Genomic DNA, 15716 nt, shown 5'->3' on the forward strand with positions numbered 1-15716 from the left:
TTTGTTCTTACATGACGTTAAGCTCATGAACAACTCAGAGCATTTCAGTCTTGCTATCGGTCCATGACATCTTTCTCCTGGCTTTTAGATGGCCGCCTTCTTATCCTTCAGAGTTTAGTTCATATGGTCAGGTCAGCTCCTCAGAGACACCTTTCCCAGCTATAATATCTAAAGCAGGACCCCTGCTTTCGTTAACAGCACATAACGTAATGTGTATTTATATTTTTTATATGTTTTATCTCTCTTCTTTACTAGAATATAAATCCGCGACTATTTTGTTGACAGTGGTACGCCCAGAGTTTAGTAAAATATCAGGCACATTTTAAGAACTCAACATTTTTGAATAAATGAGTAAATGATATGGATTATATCCTAAAGCAACACGAGCCTAAACTTGCAAATTCAGCTATAATCCATTCCCACCACCTCCGTTGGCCGAGCAGACTATTTTTGGAAACTAGAAATACTTTGAAAAGCTTCAGCTCATCTAATACCAAGATCCATTCTGTGCATATTTTATATCTCCAGAAAATAGTTTTCTTCCTTGTGTTTCATCTTCAAGACCTTCTACTACATGCCTGACAAATCAACAATAAATTGCACTCCTTGAAAGAGCCCTTCAAATTCTGGTCATTCATAAACCACAGAACTGAGGGGCCTAATGTTCCTGTGATAGAACTTGTAGGATTCATCGATTGGGTACAGTGTACTTAATGTCTCTAAAAAGTGACTCACTCCCGAATGTGTCTTAGCTAAAACTGTTTACACATCCTATCTTACTTCCAAATAATAAAAAATACCCAATTATGGTGAACCTGTGCCGGTGCCATTATCTCTATGAAGTCTCCAGTAACCAAAATTTCTTACTCTAAGGAACACCAATTACCACAACAAAGAAAATGTAAAGTAAAAAAATGTAATGTGCCATGGTGCACTGGGTGTTATACGCAACTAATGAAGCATCGAACTTGACATCGGAATCCGGGGATGTACTGTATGGTGACTAACATAATATAATAAAAAATCATTAAAAAAAATGTAATGTGCCACAATTGTAATTATCTAGTGCCTTCCAAACATGGATAATTTTTTAAATTAAGGTATTATTTACATACAATAATATTCACACATTTTGTGGTACAGTTCTATGAATTCTGACAAATGCTCAGTAATGTAACCACTAATATCGTCAAAATATAGAATATTTTCATCATCTCCCAAAGCTCCCTCAGAACCCTATGTAGTCAACGCCTCCCCCACCCAAACCCTAGAAACTATTGAATTGTTCTGTGTTCCAACTGTTTAACCTTTTCTAGAATGTCATATAAATGGAATCCTACAATATGTAGCCTTTTGAGTCTGCCTTCTTTCACATAGCAAAATGCATCTAAGACTAGTCCGTGTTATTGCTTGCATCAGTATTTCCTTTTTGTTGCTCGTCGTCTATTACATGGATATACCATAGTGTGCTTACCCCATCACCAGGTGAAAGGAAATTGCATTGTTTCCAGATTTTGAATAAAACCTTTAAAAACTGGGGCACCTAGATGGCTCAGTCAAAAGAGCATGAGATTCTTGACCTTGGGGTCATGAGTTCAAGCTCCATGTTGGATGTAGAGATTACTAAAAAAAATAAATAAATTTAAAAAAAATTCCCTTCAAAAAACCCCTCTAAAAACAGGTACATGCAGGTTTTTGTGTTGGGCTGCATTTTAAATTTTGATAAGAATAAGATTATGCCAAAATAATACATTGTTCTGAGAGCAAAACAGAGAATCAAAGACAGTGTAATCATTTGAAAAAGTTTTTTAAAAAAATGACTCTAATGAAGCAGAAGGAAAACACAGAGTCGCAGAGGAAGAGACAAAACACATAGCAATATAAAGAAGAAATAATAATGATAGTAAACTATCCAGAACTACAAGGAAGTGCAGGATATGTGTAATAGAAAGAAGGAATAGAAAAATGTTAATTTTTAAATCCATAACAAGTAGAACTTGTGTATGATAGAGTAACATAAAAGAAAGGTGGAAAAATACTGTTATATCTCATCTCATCACAAAATTCTTATGAATATTCCAGTAAAAAGCTGCACAGCTCCAGACGCACCAATCATATCAGGCACAACAGGTTGACAGTAAGACAAAAGACAATGCCTTTCTGGACAACCCAACAATGGCCTCTACCATAGCCAATGCAATTCTGAGACCATTAGAGTGTCCACTAAAGGCTCGGGGACAACTGCAGCCTCTGTGACCTCCTTAGCCAGCACAATACCCATTGAGACCACCACAATATCTGTGCCCACCACATCATTCAATACAGTTCCTGAGAGTACAGCACCTTCATGAGAACGTCTATTCCCACCACAGTCTTTATCATGACATCTGAAACTGCTACAAGATCTAGGACCACTATACCTTCCGCCATAGCCTCAGAACTCACTGTGGAGCCTATGTTCAAAATTAGCTCCAGTACAGATGCTGAGCCCGTCGAGTCCATCATGGCCATCTCATCAGCTTCTCAGTTCACCACAGATTTGTCTGCTTTTTCTGTAGCTACTACAAATAATACCACAGTTTCTCAGCCCCTGACTATGCCAACCACAGCCTCAGAGATCACCATAAGCCTTCACTTTAGCCTCATCACTCCCCTGGGCCTCTACCTCTGCCGCTGGGGTCCCCACAGTCTCCACCGGGGTCTCTGGACCTTTCACGGTCTCTTCCATCACCTTGGTGCCCATCAAGGCCATTGACTTTTCTACTCAGTCCATCACCAATGCAGTTGTATCATACTGACCACCATGTCTTCTCTAAGCACACACATTTATCTCCAATGTCAACCAGCCGTCACCTTTTTGCCTGCTTCTGTCATTTCTGCTCTAGGCTCTACTCAAGCCATCATTCCTGTTAGACGTACTTCTGTTCTCTCCTCTTGAATAATATTTATTTCTACTCTGATCTCCCCTTCTTTTGTTCAGTGTCCATCATTTCCAGCCCAATCAGAAGCACTTCTTTGCAAGTATCTCCCCCCAACACACACACACACACACACACACACACACACACACACACACACACATATTCCATCACTTCTGCCTAGAAGGAACTCACCTCAACTCTGACAAACATCCCAATTTGTCAGATGCTGTCATTTCTGTGCCAAGCACAGTCAGCTCTCTTCCACCCACCACCTGTGACACTGCCATCCCATCTTCAATATATGGAGCCCTGGTCCAGGGACTGCAAACTACACTTCATGGGCCAAAGCTGGCCTGTTACCTGTTTCCCCAAATGAGGTGTTATTGGAACACAGCCACACGTAGTCCTTTATGTCTAGAGCTGCTTTCCAGCTACTTTGCATACTTGTGACAGAGACTTGGTGACCCAAATAGCTTAAAATTTTACATNGTCCTTTATGTCTAGAGCTGCTTTCCAGCTACTTTGCATACTTGTGACAGAGACTTGGTGACCCAAATAGCTTAAAATTTTACATCCGATGACCCTTTACCAACCCTTGCTCCAAGTTTGGTTAAGACCTAAATGACTTTTTTCATCTGTGGCACTTGCTCTGAATAAAACCACCTCTGCACTTGCCACCAGCACTCCCGGCGGATGCAATTCTGCCCACTTTGTCCTGAGCTACCCAGTGCTCTTGTACCAGTGTGACCGCTTCCAGTCTAAGCACAACCCTTGCTGCTGATGCCACCTACTCTACGTATTAGGTCCTCCTGCCTTGTTCAGAGTCCAACCTCTCCTTCCCTAGGCCCGGCCACCTCCCCGTGGTCCGGTGCTCCCACATATGTTCCGAACGCACTCACCTCACCTTTGTTGACCACCATGATCGTGTTAGATTATGTCACCTGTGCTCCCAGCCATGGCCACTGTCTCATCCCTGAGAAAATCTGATTCTCTCATCCCTTCCTCTAGCAATGTCCTTATGCCCATGAGTACGTCACAAGAATATTGGAGCCTATCTCTTTTATCCCAGCCCAGCCCCCATCCGGGTGATCACTTCTAACACTGAATAATCTTCTGCGTCAACCCCAGTCCCATGTCCTCAATCTTAGCCTCCACCATTCCCAGCACCACCAGTGGGCATAGCCTACCTCCTCTTCTCTAAGACACTCACCTCTTTCTGAGGCCCTCATGGTTTCAGGTGAATCACTTTCCACCATCCCTCCTCCTACCACAACAGCTCTTCTCAAACCACCACCACCATTCGTGTGTTATTTCAATCCCTCTGCTCTAAGTACAGCTGCCTCCTCTTTAATTATTGTCACCGTACATGCATCACATCATGGGATCTGTTTCCTAGGCACGAGGACCAGTGGAGCCAGACCAACTACCCCCACATCTGTCACCATGGTCTCCACAATGGACTCCACATCCCCTGCTACCAGGAATATTGTCCCTGAGATGGCCCAGAATGCCCCTGACCTGGGCACGCCCACGGCTGGAGCACCATCTAGCGGCTCTGTTCTAAATACCAGGAGCACCAGGGTGAAGTCCACCCAGGAGCCAAGCACCACTCCTGGACGCAGCACCACCTCACACAAAGCAGACCCCCTCACCCCAGGCGGACACGGTTACTGTGAGCCGAAGGCCAACAAATGGGACTAAGCCAAGTGGCTATGTGCAGCCCCGGGGCGTCATCCTCACGTCTCTGTCTGCAGTTGTAGTGGGTGTTGGAACATTAGCAGGACTGCGGTTTTGGCTGGCGAGTATCAAGGCTGAGTTAACAGAGGAGCCTACAAAGAAAGTATATTATGAATGGGAGAAGAATTCATATAAATAGCACTATTAGGATATCCAGATGAGAGAGGAGAATAAGTTGGTATGCAAGGAAGAAAAGAATCATCTTCATAGCATGAAGACTAGAAAGAATGATTAAATTAGGGTAAGTGATAAATGTAAAGTAGAAAAAGAGGAGGAAATATACAAAATTGGGGCTAATGTGAAAGGATATTTTGTGAAAGGGGGGAAAACAGAAGGTATTTTTTTCAGGAATCATGTCTCTTAAACAAAATTTGGAAGTAAGACTGTTTTAGCACCGGAAGAAGAATCTCCAGGGAGTAAGGGGTCATTAGGCCTTCACTCTGTTTAATGATTTCCATTCCAAATTTTAGCACTGGTTACCCATGGACGCTTCTTGGCCTCTGATAGTTTTGCACAGGTAGAGATAAATGGTCTACCTTGGTTTTCCTCAGCTCAGCTGCTAGACAGGCAATGTCAAAATATTTCCCTAATCTGAAAGGGAAGAGGAGGGAAATAAACAAAGAAAGCAGAAGTGAGGGGTGCCTGAGTGGCTCAGTCGGTTAAACGTCTGCCTTTGGCTCGGGTCATGGTCCCAGGGTCCTGGGATCGAGTCCTGTGTTGGGCTCCCTGCTCAGCTGGGAGCCTGCTTCTCCCTCCTCCTGCTGTGCCCCCTGCTTGTGCTCTCTCACTCTCTCTGCCAAATAAAGAAAATCTGAAAGAAAGAAAGAAAGAAAGAAAGAAAGAAAGAAAGAAAGAAAGAAGAAAGAAAGAAAGAAAGAAAAAGAAAGAAAGCAGGAGGGCGCCTGGGTGGATAAGTCGGTTAAGTGTCCCACTCTTGATTTCAGTTCAGGTCATGATCTCAAGGTAGCCCCACAATCAGCATCGAATCTGCTCGAGATTCTCTCTCTCTCCCTCCCCACACTTGCATGCTCTCTTAAATAAGTAAGTAAGTAAGTAAATAAATAAATAAATAAATAAATAAATAAATAAATAAAATCCTGGTTTTTTCTGGGCTAGTCACTCTCTGACTTCCCACTGTATCTCTGCTTTCTGGTCTTGATCTTTCTTCAAATACATATTTTTCCTATTCTGATATTTTAACTTATTTTCATTTTTCCTGTGTTCTCATAGTTTCTGTCACTAAGCTCACATTTCCAGGGTACAAATCTGTGGCGTGCTGGATCTAGGTCATACTGCCGCACAAGAGACTGCGCACCTCTTCCCAGCTCTGAGTTCAGTGATAACACATTGGTAGCTTAAAACATTCTGTGGTGGAAGTATTTACATTCTAGAAACCAGCAAATGCTACAAATCAGGTCTGTTTCTCTCTGGAGAGTCAGGTGTTGAATGATCACCAGTACACCACTGGTAACAGTGGATAAGCAAATGCGACACATGCTGCAGTCTAAGGCAGACATAATGGAGTCAATTCACTAGCATTCTTTAGTTCAGCATTTTCAGGCTACATCCATATGTGGGATACAAAATAAAGACCATCATCCAGGAATGACTTACTAAATTACCTTATAATTTATGTGCAAGATCAACATATAATGAGAACTAAATTAATTGATGTTTTACTAAGTGCTAGGCCCAGAGCTGAGTGCTTAAAATGCATCATCTCATTTAATTTGCTCTACAGCCTTATGGGAACATTATACCCACCTTATAGGTGAGGAGCCTGGAACTCCGTGATCTTAAGTTATTTGTCCCAGCACATGTAGTATGGGGCAGATCTGGGACTCTAACCCAGGGTGGGTTGCTGCCAGAGTCCATGCCTATACAAGGCTCTATATGAATACTCTCTAAGGGCACCTGTCTTTAGCTTCCTTAGCTGACTAACAGGGTGAATGTCTGTGTCTTCCAGGTGAGTCCCCACGATTTCACACGGGAATGTGGATTACTTTTGTCTTGAAAGTCCAACAGCACATAACCTTACCATGCTGCAAAGATGTACTAATAAAGTGACGGGGGGGGCACCTGGGTGCTCAGTCAGTTAAGCAACTGACTCTTGATTTTAGCTCAGGTCATTATCTCAGGGTTGTAGGATGGAGCCCCACGTCGGGGTCTGAGCTCAGTGCAGAGTCTGCTTGTCCCTCTCCCTCCCCCCCTTACACTCCCTCTCTGTCTATCTCTTAAAATAAATAAATAAATAGGGCGCCTGGGTGGCTCAGTAGGTTAAGTGTCTGCCTTCACCTTGGGTCATGATCCCAGGGTCCTGGGATTGAGCCCCACATCAGGCTCCCTGCTTCGTGGAGAATTTGCTTAGCCTTCTCCCCTGCCCCTTCCTCCGCTCATGCTCTCTCTCTCGAATGTGCTAACTCAAATAAATACATAAAATCTTTTTTAAAAAATAAAATCTTTAAGAAAAAAAAAAGTGACAAGGAAAGTTGTTTACTCAGAAAGATTGTGAAACAGCAAAGAGAGAGAGAGAGAGACAAAGACACAATAAAGATGGTAGAGGAGAAAATCGATGATTCTAGAAAGTAAAAATTCAACGGTAAAAGAGATGATTAAGGGAGATAAGGGAGAAGAGAAATTAATTTTATAACATTCTTTTTTTCTCCTTTAGAAGGACTTTTCCTTCCCCCTGATAAATAGAGGCACTTACCACCCTCATGACTATAGCTTTGGCCTTGGTCTGGACCTGGACTCAGAACTGGACTCTGGCCTGTTCCATAGCCTGGAAAATGAACTGGTTCATGGAGAAGCACATGGCTTTGGACACAGAGTGGGCTATGATGTGTGCCATGAATTGAGCCACAGCTGTGGGAGTAGTTATGGCATGAATCATGGCAGGAGTTATGGACAGAGAGGAGGCCATTAGAATAGCCATGAAAAGAGATCACAGAGGAGGCCACTAAGGAAGCTATGAAGTGGGCCACAGAAGAAGTCCCCAGGAAGCCTTAGCAGGACAAGGTGGTTATGGCCACAGACTGGATAATATTACAGAAAAAAATATGGAAAAATTATTATCCAGTCTATTATAGTCATAGTCTATGTCATAGTCATAGTCACAGTCATAGTCATGGACTATGACTATAATAGCCTGGATAATATATTAGAAAATATTATGGAAAAAGAAAGCATGGGAGGGCATCATGGAGGAGAAGAAAAGAATGATCATGGAATGATTAAAATGAAGTATCGGGGCATCTAGCTGGCTCAGTCAGTACAGCATATGACTCTTGATCTCAAGGTTATGAGTTCGAGCCCCATGTTGGGCACGGGCCTACTTAAAACTTTTTTCTTTTTTTTTTTTTTTTAAGATTTTATTTATTTGACACAGAGACAGCCAGCGAGAGAAGGAACACAAGCAGGGGGAGTGGGAGAGAAAGAAGCGGGCTCCCAGTGGAGAAGCCTGATGTGGGGCTCAATCCCAGAACGCCGAGATCATGCCCTGAACCAAAGGCAGACGCGTAACGACTGAGCCACCCAGGCGCCCCATAAAAAAAAAAAAATTTTTTTTTAATGGAGTATAAAGAGGTTCTCAAGGAGTAAGGTTAAAGATCAAGAAAAGGACCAACAAAAAGATCTCAGAGACCTTGACCAACATTGGGAAAAATCAAGCAGAGACTGGGTTTGGAGGAGATGCACAGCTTTACCAGGCCTGGAGATGACTTCAAGTTAAAGCTTTCTTGAGTTCTGAGTTTCAGACTCTATTGTAGGGAGTCATAGTGATTATCCTCAGGACATTTTCTCTCCCATCTCCCACCGTCAAAGTCATGGTCAGTGTTTCTCATCCCGATTGCCTTAGGGTGCTACAAATGTTACCACACATCTCTAAGGAACAAAAGCATGTAATAAATATATTATCAGGATCACAGCCTTACTTGTTTCCTATTTGTTCTTTTAGTTTCCATGGGGTTGTCATTTTCTTTTTTAATGCTCACCATGTCCCAGGTGCTGTCCCAGAAGCCTCTAAATACATCATCATTTAATCCTTAAAAAGTCCTTGAAGAGACTTTGAGGTAGGCAAAGATATTTAGATAAGACACAAAAACACTAACTGTAAAGAAAAGTTTAATGATTTGGACTTCATCGAAGTCCAGTATCAGAACGTACCTGTAAGAGAATGAAAAGGAAAGCCAAAGACTGGGTCAGATACCGTAATACTTAAATCTGACAAAAGACTCATATCCACAATATAAAAAGTACTACAAACCAATAAGAAAAAAAAAAACAGGGCAATTAAAAATGGGCAGAAGATGATAAATATTTACGAAAGATTATATAAAAATGTTTAGTGAACATTTGAAAAGGTGCTCAATATTATTTCTTATCAGAGAAATGAAAGGTAAAACTACAGTGAGATACCACCACAAATACACCAAAATGAATCGAATCTAAATGACTGATAATACCAAGTATCGGCAAGGATGCTGAACAACTGGATTCTTAAACATTGTTAGTAGGAGCATAACTTGATTCAATTATTTTGGGAAAATGGCAACACTAAAATTAAATACACATGTATCCTATGACCCAGAAATCCTAATACTGAGTAAATATATCCAACAGAAATGAATGCCTTTGTCCACCAAATGATATGTCTCATAGCAGCTTTACTTAAAATAGTGCTGAGCTGGCAATTATCCAAAAGTCTATTAACATTAGAATGGGTAAATACATTGTGACATGTTTATACAATGGAATGCTATTCAATAGCAAAAAAAGAATGAACTACTGAATCATGCAATTGCATTCATGAATCTCATAGACATACTGTTGAATTAAAAAAGTCAAACAGAAGAGTACATACTATGTTTTTGCATTCACATACAGTTCAAGAACAGGTCTGGGAGAAGGCATGATGAAACTTGTGGGAAGGGAACATGATAACATCCTGTATTTTGTCTGAATGGTGATTACATGGGTGTATACATATATAAAACTTCATTAAAATGTGCACGTAAGGGGCGCCTGGGTGGCACAGCGGTTAAGCATCTGCCTTCGGCTCAGGGCATGATCCCGGCGTTATGGGATCGAGCCCCACATCAGGCTCCTCTGCTATGAGCCTGCTTCTTCCTCTCCCACTCCCCCTGCTTGTGTTCCCTCTCTCGCTGGCTGTCTCTATCTCTGTCGAATAAATAAATAAAATCTTTAAAAAAAAATGTGCACGTAAGATTTGTGTACTTTATTGTCTGTGTAAGTTACACCTCAATGAAAAAAAGAAAAAGGTATCCTCTGAGACCTTTTTCTGGCGGTATTACGATTTCCTTGGTCAGAGGATATGGCTGGGGACACGCAGTGATAAATACGGCATTCTGTAAGCCCAGTGACAGTGGTTCTGTTGGAAGCTTTGTGTGCAGGGTGGCAAGCATCTATTTCAATGAGGACAAATCACTACTTCCTCCAGGCTGGAAGAGGTTCAATGTAATTAACCTGACACCAAGTTTCTCTGGAGAATGATGCCATATAGTGGGATTAACACTGATCTCTGCCAAGCTAGACACAGAAAGACAAATACCATATGATCTTAGTCACATGTGGAATCTAAAAAAGTCAAACTTACAGAACCTGAGGATAGAATGGTGGTTGCCCTAGACTGAGGGTTGGGAGAAATGGGCAGACTTTGGTCACAGGGTATAAGCCTTCAGTTACAAGATGAATACGGTCTGAGGAGCTAATGTATAGTGTGGTGATGATAGAGTTGATACTACTGTATTGTATACCTGAAATTTTAAAAGAGAGTAGAATGGGGGCGTTTTCTCTCTCACACACACAAAAGATAATCGAGCCAGTGTGAATAGTTGCTGGGAGTGCTTCTGTGCCTAAGAATCCCATCTTTTTTTTTTTTTTTTTTTTCCCACTTGGCTTAAATTTATTTATTTATTTTTTTTTATTTTTTATTTTTTATTATCTTATGTTAATCACCATACAGTACATCCCCGGATTCCGATGTAAAGTTTGATGCTTCATTAGTTGCGTATAACACCCAGTGCACCATGCAATACGTGCCCTCCTTACTACCCATCACCAGTCTATCCCATTCCCCCACCCCCTCCCCTCTGAAGTCTTCAGTTTGTTTCTTTGTTTTGTATGGTCCCAGGGGACTTGTGCATGCCAAGCCCTATCAGCTCCCAGAACTAAGTGGTTTAAGATCCAGTTCCTTGGATAGCAGATGTAACAGTTGGGGTGCTAGATGTATAGACAAGCTCCTTCCAGGGAGAAGCTGGAGACTTGGTTTTACCACTGGAGTGAACCAGGAAGGAGATGGCAGGGGGACATCTTACCAGTTCTTTCAGGCTTCTAGGAAGATACCAGTCAACACTAAAATGCAGGCTGATTAAGAGCTGGACCCTTAGACAGCAGCTGGGAGAGTACAAAGTCAAACATCTCCCAGGAAAAAACTGAGAAATGTGTATTTTTGCCTGATCTGTCTGTGCTGACTGACCCCAGAGGGGATAGCCACAGGGAATGCTCTTGTGCCCATTTAACCACTGCTTCTTGGATACAGTCCTGTGGGACTTGTGAATGCCAAGCCTTATTGGCTATCAGAGCTGGATGATTTGGGGGATTGTCCTCTGGGTGACAGCTGTAAAATCTGGGGTGACAAGAAGCTGGTGATGTGGTTTTCTTGTTGGAGCAAGTAGGAGGAGAAGACGGCAGGAAGTGCCCCCTGGCTTTTTTGGGCTCCAGTAAGTATCCCAGTCAGCATCTACATGTGGGCTAATTAGAAGTCAGATTCCCAAACAGGAGCTGTTCAAGTGTGCAGTCAAACCTGGTCCAGGGAAAATGGAGATGGGCATTTTTGTTTGCTCTCTCTGTATTGAGCCTAGAGGGATAGTGGAGGGAAGGGCTTGCATGCCCCTTTAACAACTGCTTCTCTGTTTGCTATAGGCACTCATGAATGCAAACCCCATTGGCTCACAGAGCTAGGTAATTTGGAATCCCATCCCTGAAATGGCAGCCTTAAAAGTTGGGGTGCTGGATATGTGGTCCAAACTCTTCTTTCCTCAGAGACTAGCTGGGAGTTCGGGGTTCCCTCTGATTGTAAGATGCTATGCTAGGGGTGGGGTTTAGGGTGAGAGTATGTCTCAGCCTTTCCTACCCATTTTGATGTGGATTACTTTCTTAGTCACCCAATGTGTAGGAGCCACTCAGCTAGTTTCTGGATACTTCTCACAGTAAATTGGTCCATGTACATTAGTGCATCTATGGCAGGAGGGAAAGTCAAAAGCCTCCCTTGTTGTCATCTTGGTGATGTCACTCAGGAATAAAATAATCATCAAGCTTAGGTCTTTCTCCCCACATCTCCCCCTCATCATACCATTTTGTCCCTAGGAATGGGGTTCCAAAGTCAGGTGATATCAGTTACATCAAATGTTACAGATTTTTCTTTACAGCAGATTTTGCACCATGTGAATTTTTACTACTCTGATATATGTAGGGCTTGGACCTTGAGTTGGGACTTTTGCTCCCTGCTCAAAAAGCCTCCAGTAGAAGTGTGGCTAGAGAGACCAGTAGTAACCCCTGCTACAGGGAGTGAAAACTTCACTCAGTGGTGGTGTGTTGGTAAATGTTTAACAACCAGCTCTTCAGGGGGAAAAATCCTAATACACAGCATTTTCTGATTCCCTGCATGACCCATTTCAAGCTACCAACATGATGTCAATGAATAGGGGTTTGTGATGTGATGCACAGTAGCAAACCAATATACAGTAATAGACAGTAAACGAACTAGAAAGTGATGAGTTTTGATTTTATTTTTACCTTATTTTTAATTTATCTAAACTGTGAGTTTATGTAATTTAATTTTTAGAGTAGTTTCAGGATCACAGCAAAATTGAGCAGAAAGTACAGGGAGTTCTCTCATGCCCCCTGCCCCACAACACACACAACTTCCTATAACTTAATTTTTAACAATACGCACATTCAACAGCAAGCTCACAAATTTCCTAAAAATACAGCAATCAGCTCACGAAAGCCAGTATAAGCCAGTTTCAGTACTCATCACCACTCACTCCACATCTGGAGAGGCTACTGAAATAATCACCATGACATCTGCTGCCTGGAGTTCAGAAATCAAATTTATGGAGAAAATCTCATCTTGAGGGTAAAGGCACCTTTATGACTTCCAAATCTTCGGCTTTCATGCAACAGGAACTCACTGAGTTTTAGACCAGTTAACTTTCATCTTTCTTCCTACTGCTCTAAACATGAAACTTACCCAAGAATCCAGGATTCTGCTCATCTCGGGATCATTGGGTATCCTGATACCTGAAGATTTTGCTGTCCTTGTTTTGTTTTCCTCCTTGTTTCCTCCCAAAAGGAAGAGGGCCAACTATCTCTTTCCTCCCCTAACACCACCACATGCCTTCCTTCAAACAAAAACGCAGCTTCCCACCTCTCTCAGTCCTAAAAAAACCACATGGACCAGCCAAAAGTTGCTCCTCCAAAGGGAAAGAAAGCCCAGAAACACTGGCCTCCTTCACCCAGTGGCAGCTGTAAATGCCACAGCTATACTCAGGTGGAGAAAAAGAAGAAAAATAAGAAGATGGAATGTGGAGTGCTCTGTGGTTCCCAGGAGTTCAGCTTTCCCAGCTCCTGGCTCCCCACCACCCCATTTACCCACCCATTGCTCTCCTCCCAGGACTGGCTCCTGGCTGGCCTTCACCTCTAATCCAGAAACTTCATCTCCTATCGAGACTCCAAACATCTGATCCTTAACTGTCCCCCTCTGCAGCCCATTTATGCTTTGGAGCCCAGGAATTCTCCCAGGTGATTATTTCAAGATAAAGAGTTCTCTTCTGTCTTCTGGTTCCTTTGACCTCCTGGCATCTTGTAGCTGAATTACTGGTTTATCAAAAAGAACAACATGTTGACCACAGAAAGTCTAAAGGAGATGGGGGTCCCCTGTATCAGGCATCATGTCCCCAAATTCTTATTCCTTTTCTAGAAGCAATGATGATTACATTTTTTGCCATTTCTATGAAATTCATCACTGATTCCACTCCTCAGACCACAATGCTGATCCCACCTTTCTCTTGAAGCACATCCATTTTCATCTCCCCAGCCATGGGCCTGATCAGGGGCAGGGACTGAGTCTCATTTCCCTGGGCATCCTGGATTGAAGAAGCTGATTGATGCATGCTTTATAATGAACCAGAAGATCATAGTTTTAATTCATCCTCAAGTCCAAATCAGCACAAGGCCCACATCTAAAGGCAATGCACATGATATTTCCTCCACAAATGCTGTCTAATTTCAAATTGCTAAACTTAATAATCCCTGAAGATGCCCACCTCCAGGGCGACATGACTGCAATTAGTCCAAGCGGGAAACAAACCGGCCTCCTGTGTGAGCCCAGCGGATGGGCCCGCAGGGCTGGCTGACTCCCATCCCTCTTGGAATTCAGTGATTTTTAAGTCTTAATCATTATAGACTGCTTCAGTTCACATATAGCCTCATTATCTCTATTGTCAAATGAAATTTAAAAAAGAAAGTTGGGGGGAAATTTAAAGGAAAGTTTTCGGTTGAATGAAGATGAGGATTTTAGATGCCCCCCCCAATCTTGCACTGCTCCTGGTCTCCCTACCTGGAGTCTCTTCCTGCTCCCAGACTGGCACCGAGACCGACCCGACACTGCACCACGGCAGGCACTTCCTTCCCCTCTCACATTCCATTGTCAGAGTAGGAACTACCACTGAAACGGAAACACTCACTTTTGTCCAAGGTATAGTCACCGCTGGGACATATCCAACGACCTCTGTCTTGGTCACCACCAACCCTAGAACAAACCCTAGTACTTCTGCCTCAGAGAAAATCAACGCTGCAATAGAAACAACCTTGACGGACCTCGACGCCACTGCCACTGACGTGGGCATCAACACTTCCGTGCAAGGTAAAGCGCTTCTGGAACAGATACGTCTACTTGTCTCAGGTACCACTATCACCGGACTAGGCACGACCTCTGTCCAAGCATCACCCGCTAAGGAAATAGGCACAACACTACTGCTCAAATTCATCCCCTTCTGAAATACCATCAATCATCACCATCTCCATCACCATCAGCCCCCGAACAGACAGACACCCCTATTTCAGGTAAGGCCAGCACTAACACAAAAATGACCACCTCTAACCAAGACACAACCGCCACAAGAACAAGTATAACTTTTGCCCAAGGCATAAGAACTCACATGTCAGAAGTACCTACCCTCATCCAGGCACCATCATCACTGGAAAAGGAACAACCACCTCCGCTCAAGGATCAGCACCATGGAGACAGGTAGAGCAACTTCGGCTCACGGTGCGGTCACCCTTGGAATAGGCACAACCCTCTTAACACAGTCCTAAGCACAGCCACCATGGGAACTGGCACAACTTTCGCCCAAGGCACACCCACCTGTGCATCGGGCACAACATGCTTATCCCATATACCATCATCCCATTCACATTATTTTCAAAACAAGTACCATCACCTCTTCCCAAGAATCAGCCACTGCTGAAACAGGATCGGCCTCTCCAGTCCACAGTTTAACCACTGCCAAAGTTGGCATAACCACCCTAAGCCTGGACACAGCCATTGTGGGAACAAGCACAACCACTTTTGTCCAGGACACAACCACCCTGGACTGGGCGCACCTCTCCTTACCCCAGGCAGCACTACGATCAGAACAGGAACCACAACCTTTGAGGGGAGGTTAAGATGGCGGAGGAGTAGGGGACACCTTTTTCAGCCGGTCCCCTGAGTTGAGCTGGATAGGTACCAGACCAGCAGGAATATCCACGGAATCAGCCTGAGACGCAGGAAGATACATCTGGATCTCTACAAATGAACATCTCCAGCGCTGAGTATCGAGGTACGAAGCGGGGAGCCGTGAAACCGCGCACAGATATCGGAAGCTAAACAGAAGGGGGAGGGAGCCGCCGTGTCAGGGCGCCGGGAAGCGGTAGCCACCTGCAAGGGGGAGCGGACAGACCGCGGACCCGCACGCTTGAGACAGCAGGCTGAGA

Source organism: Ailuropoda melanoleuca, chromosome 6 (assembly GCF_002007445.2).
Source record: "Ailuropoda melanoleuca isolate Jingjing chromosome 6, ASM200744v2, whole genome shotgun sequence".
NCBI classification, from domain to species: Eukaryota; Metazoa; Chordata; class Mammalia; order Carnivora; family Ursidae; genus Ailuropoda; species Ailuropoda melanoleuca.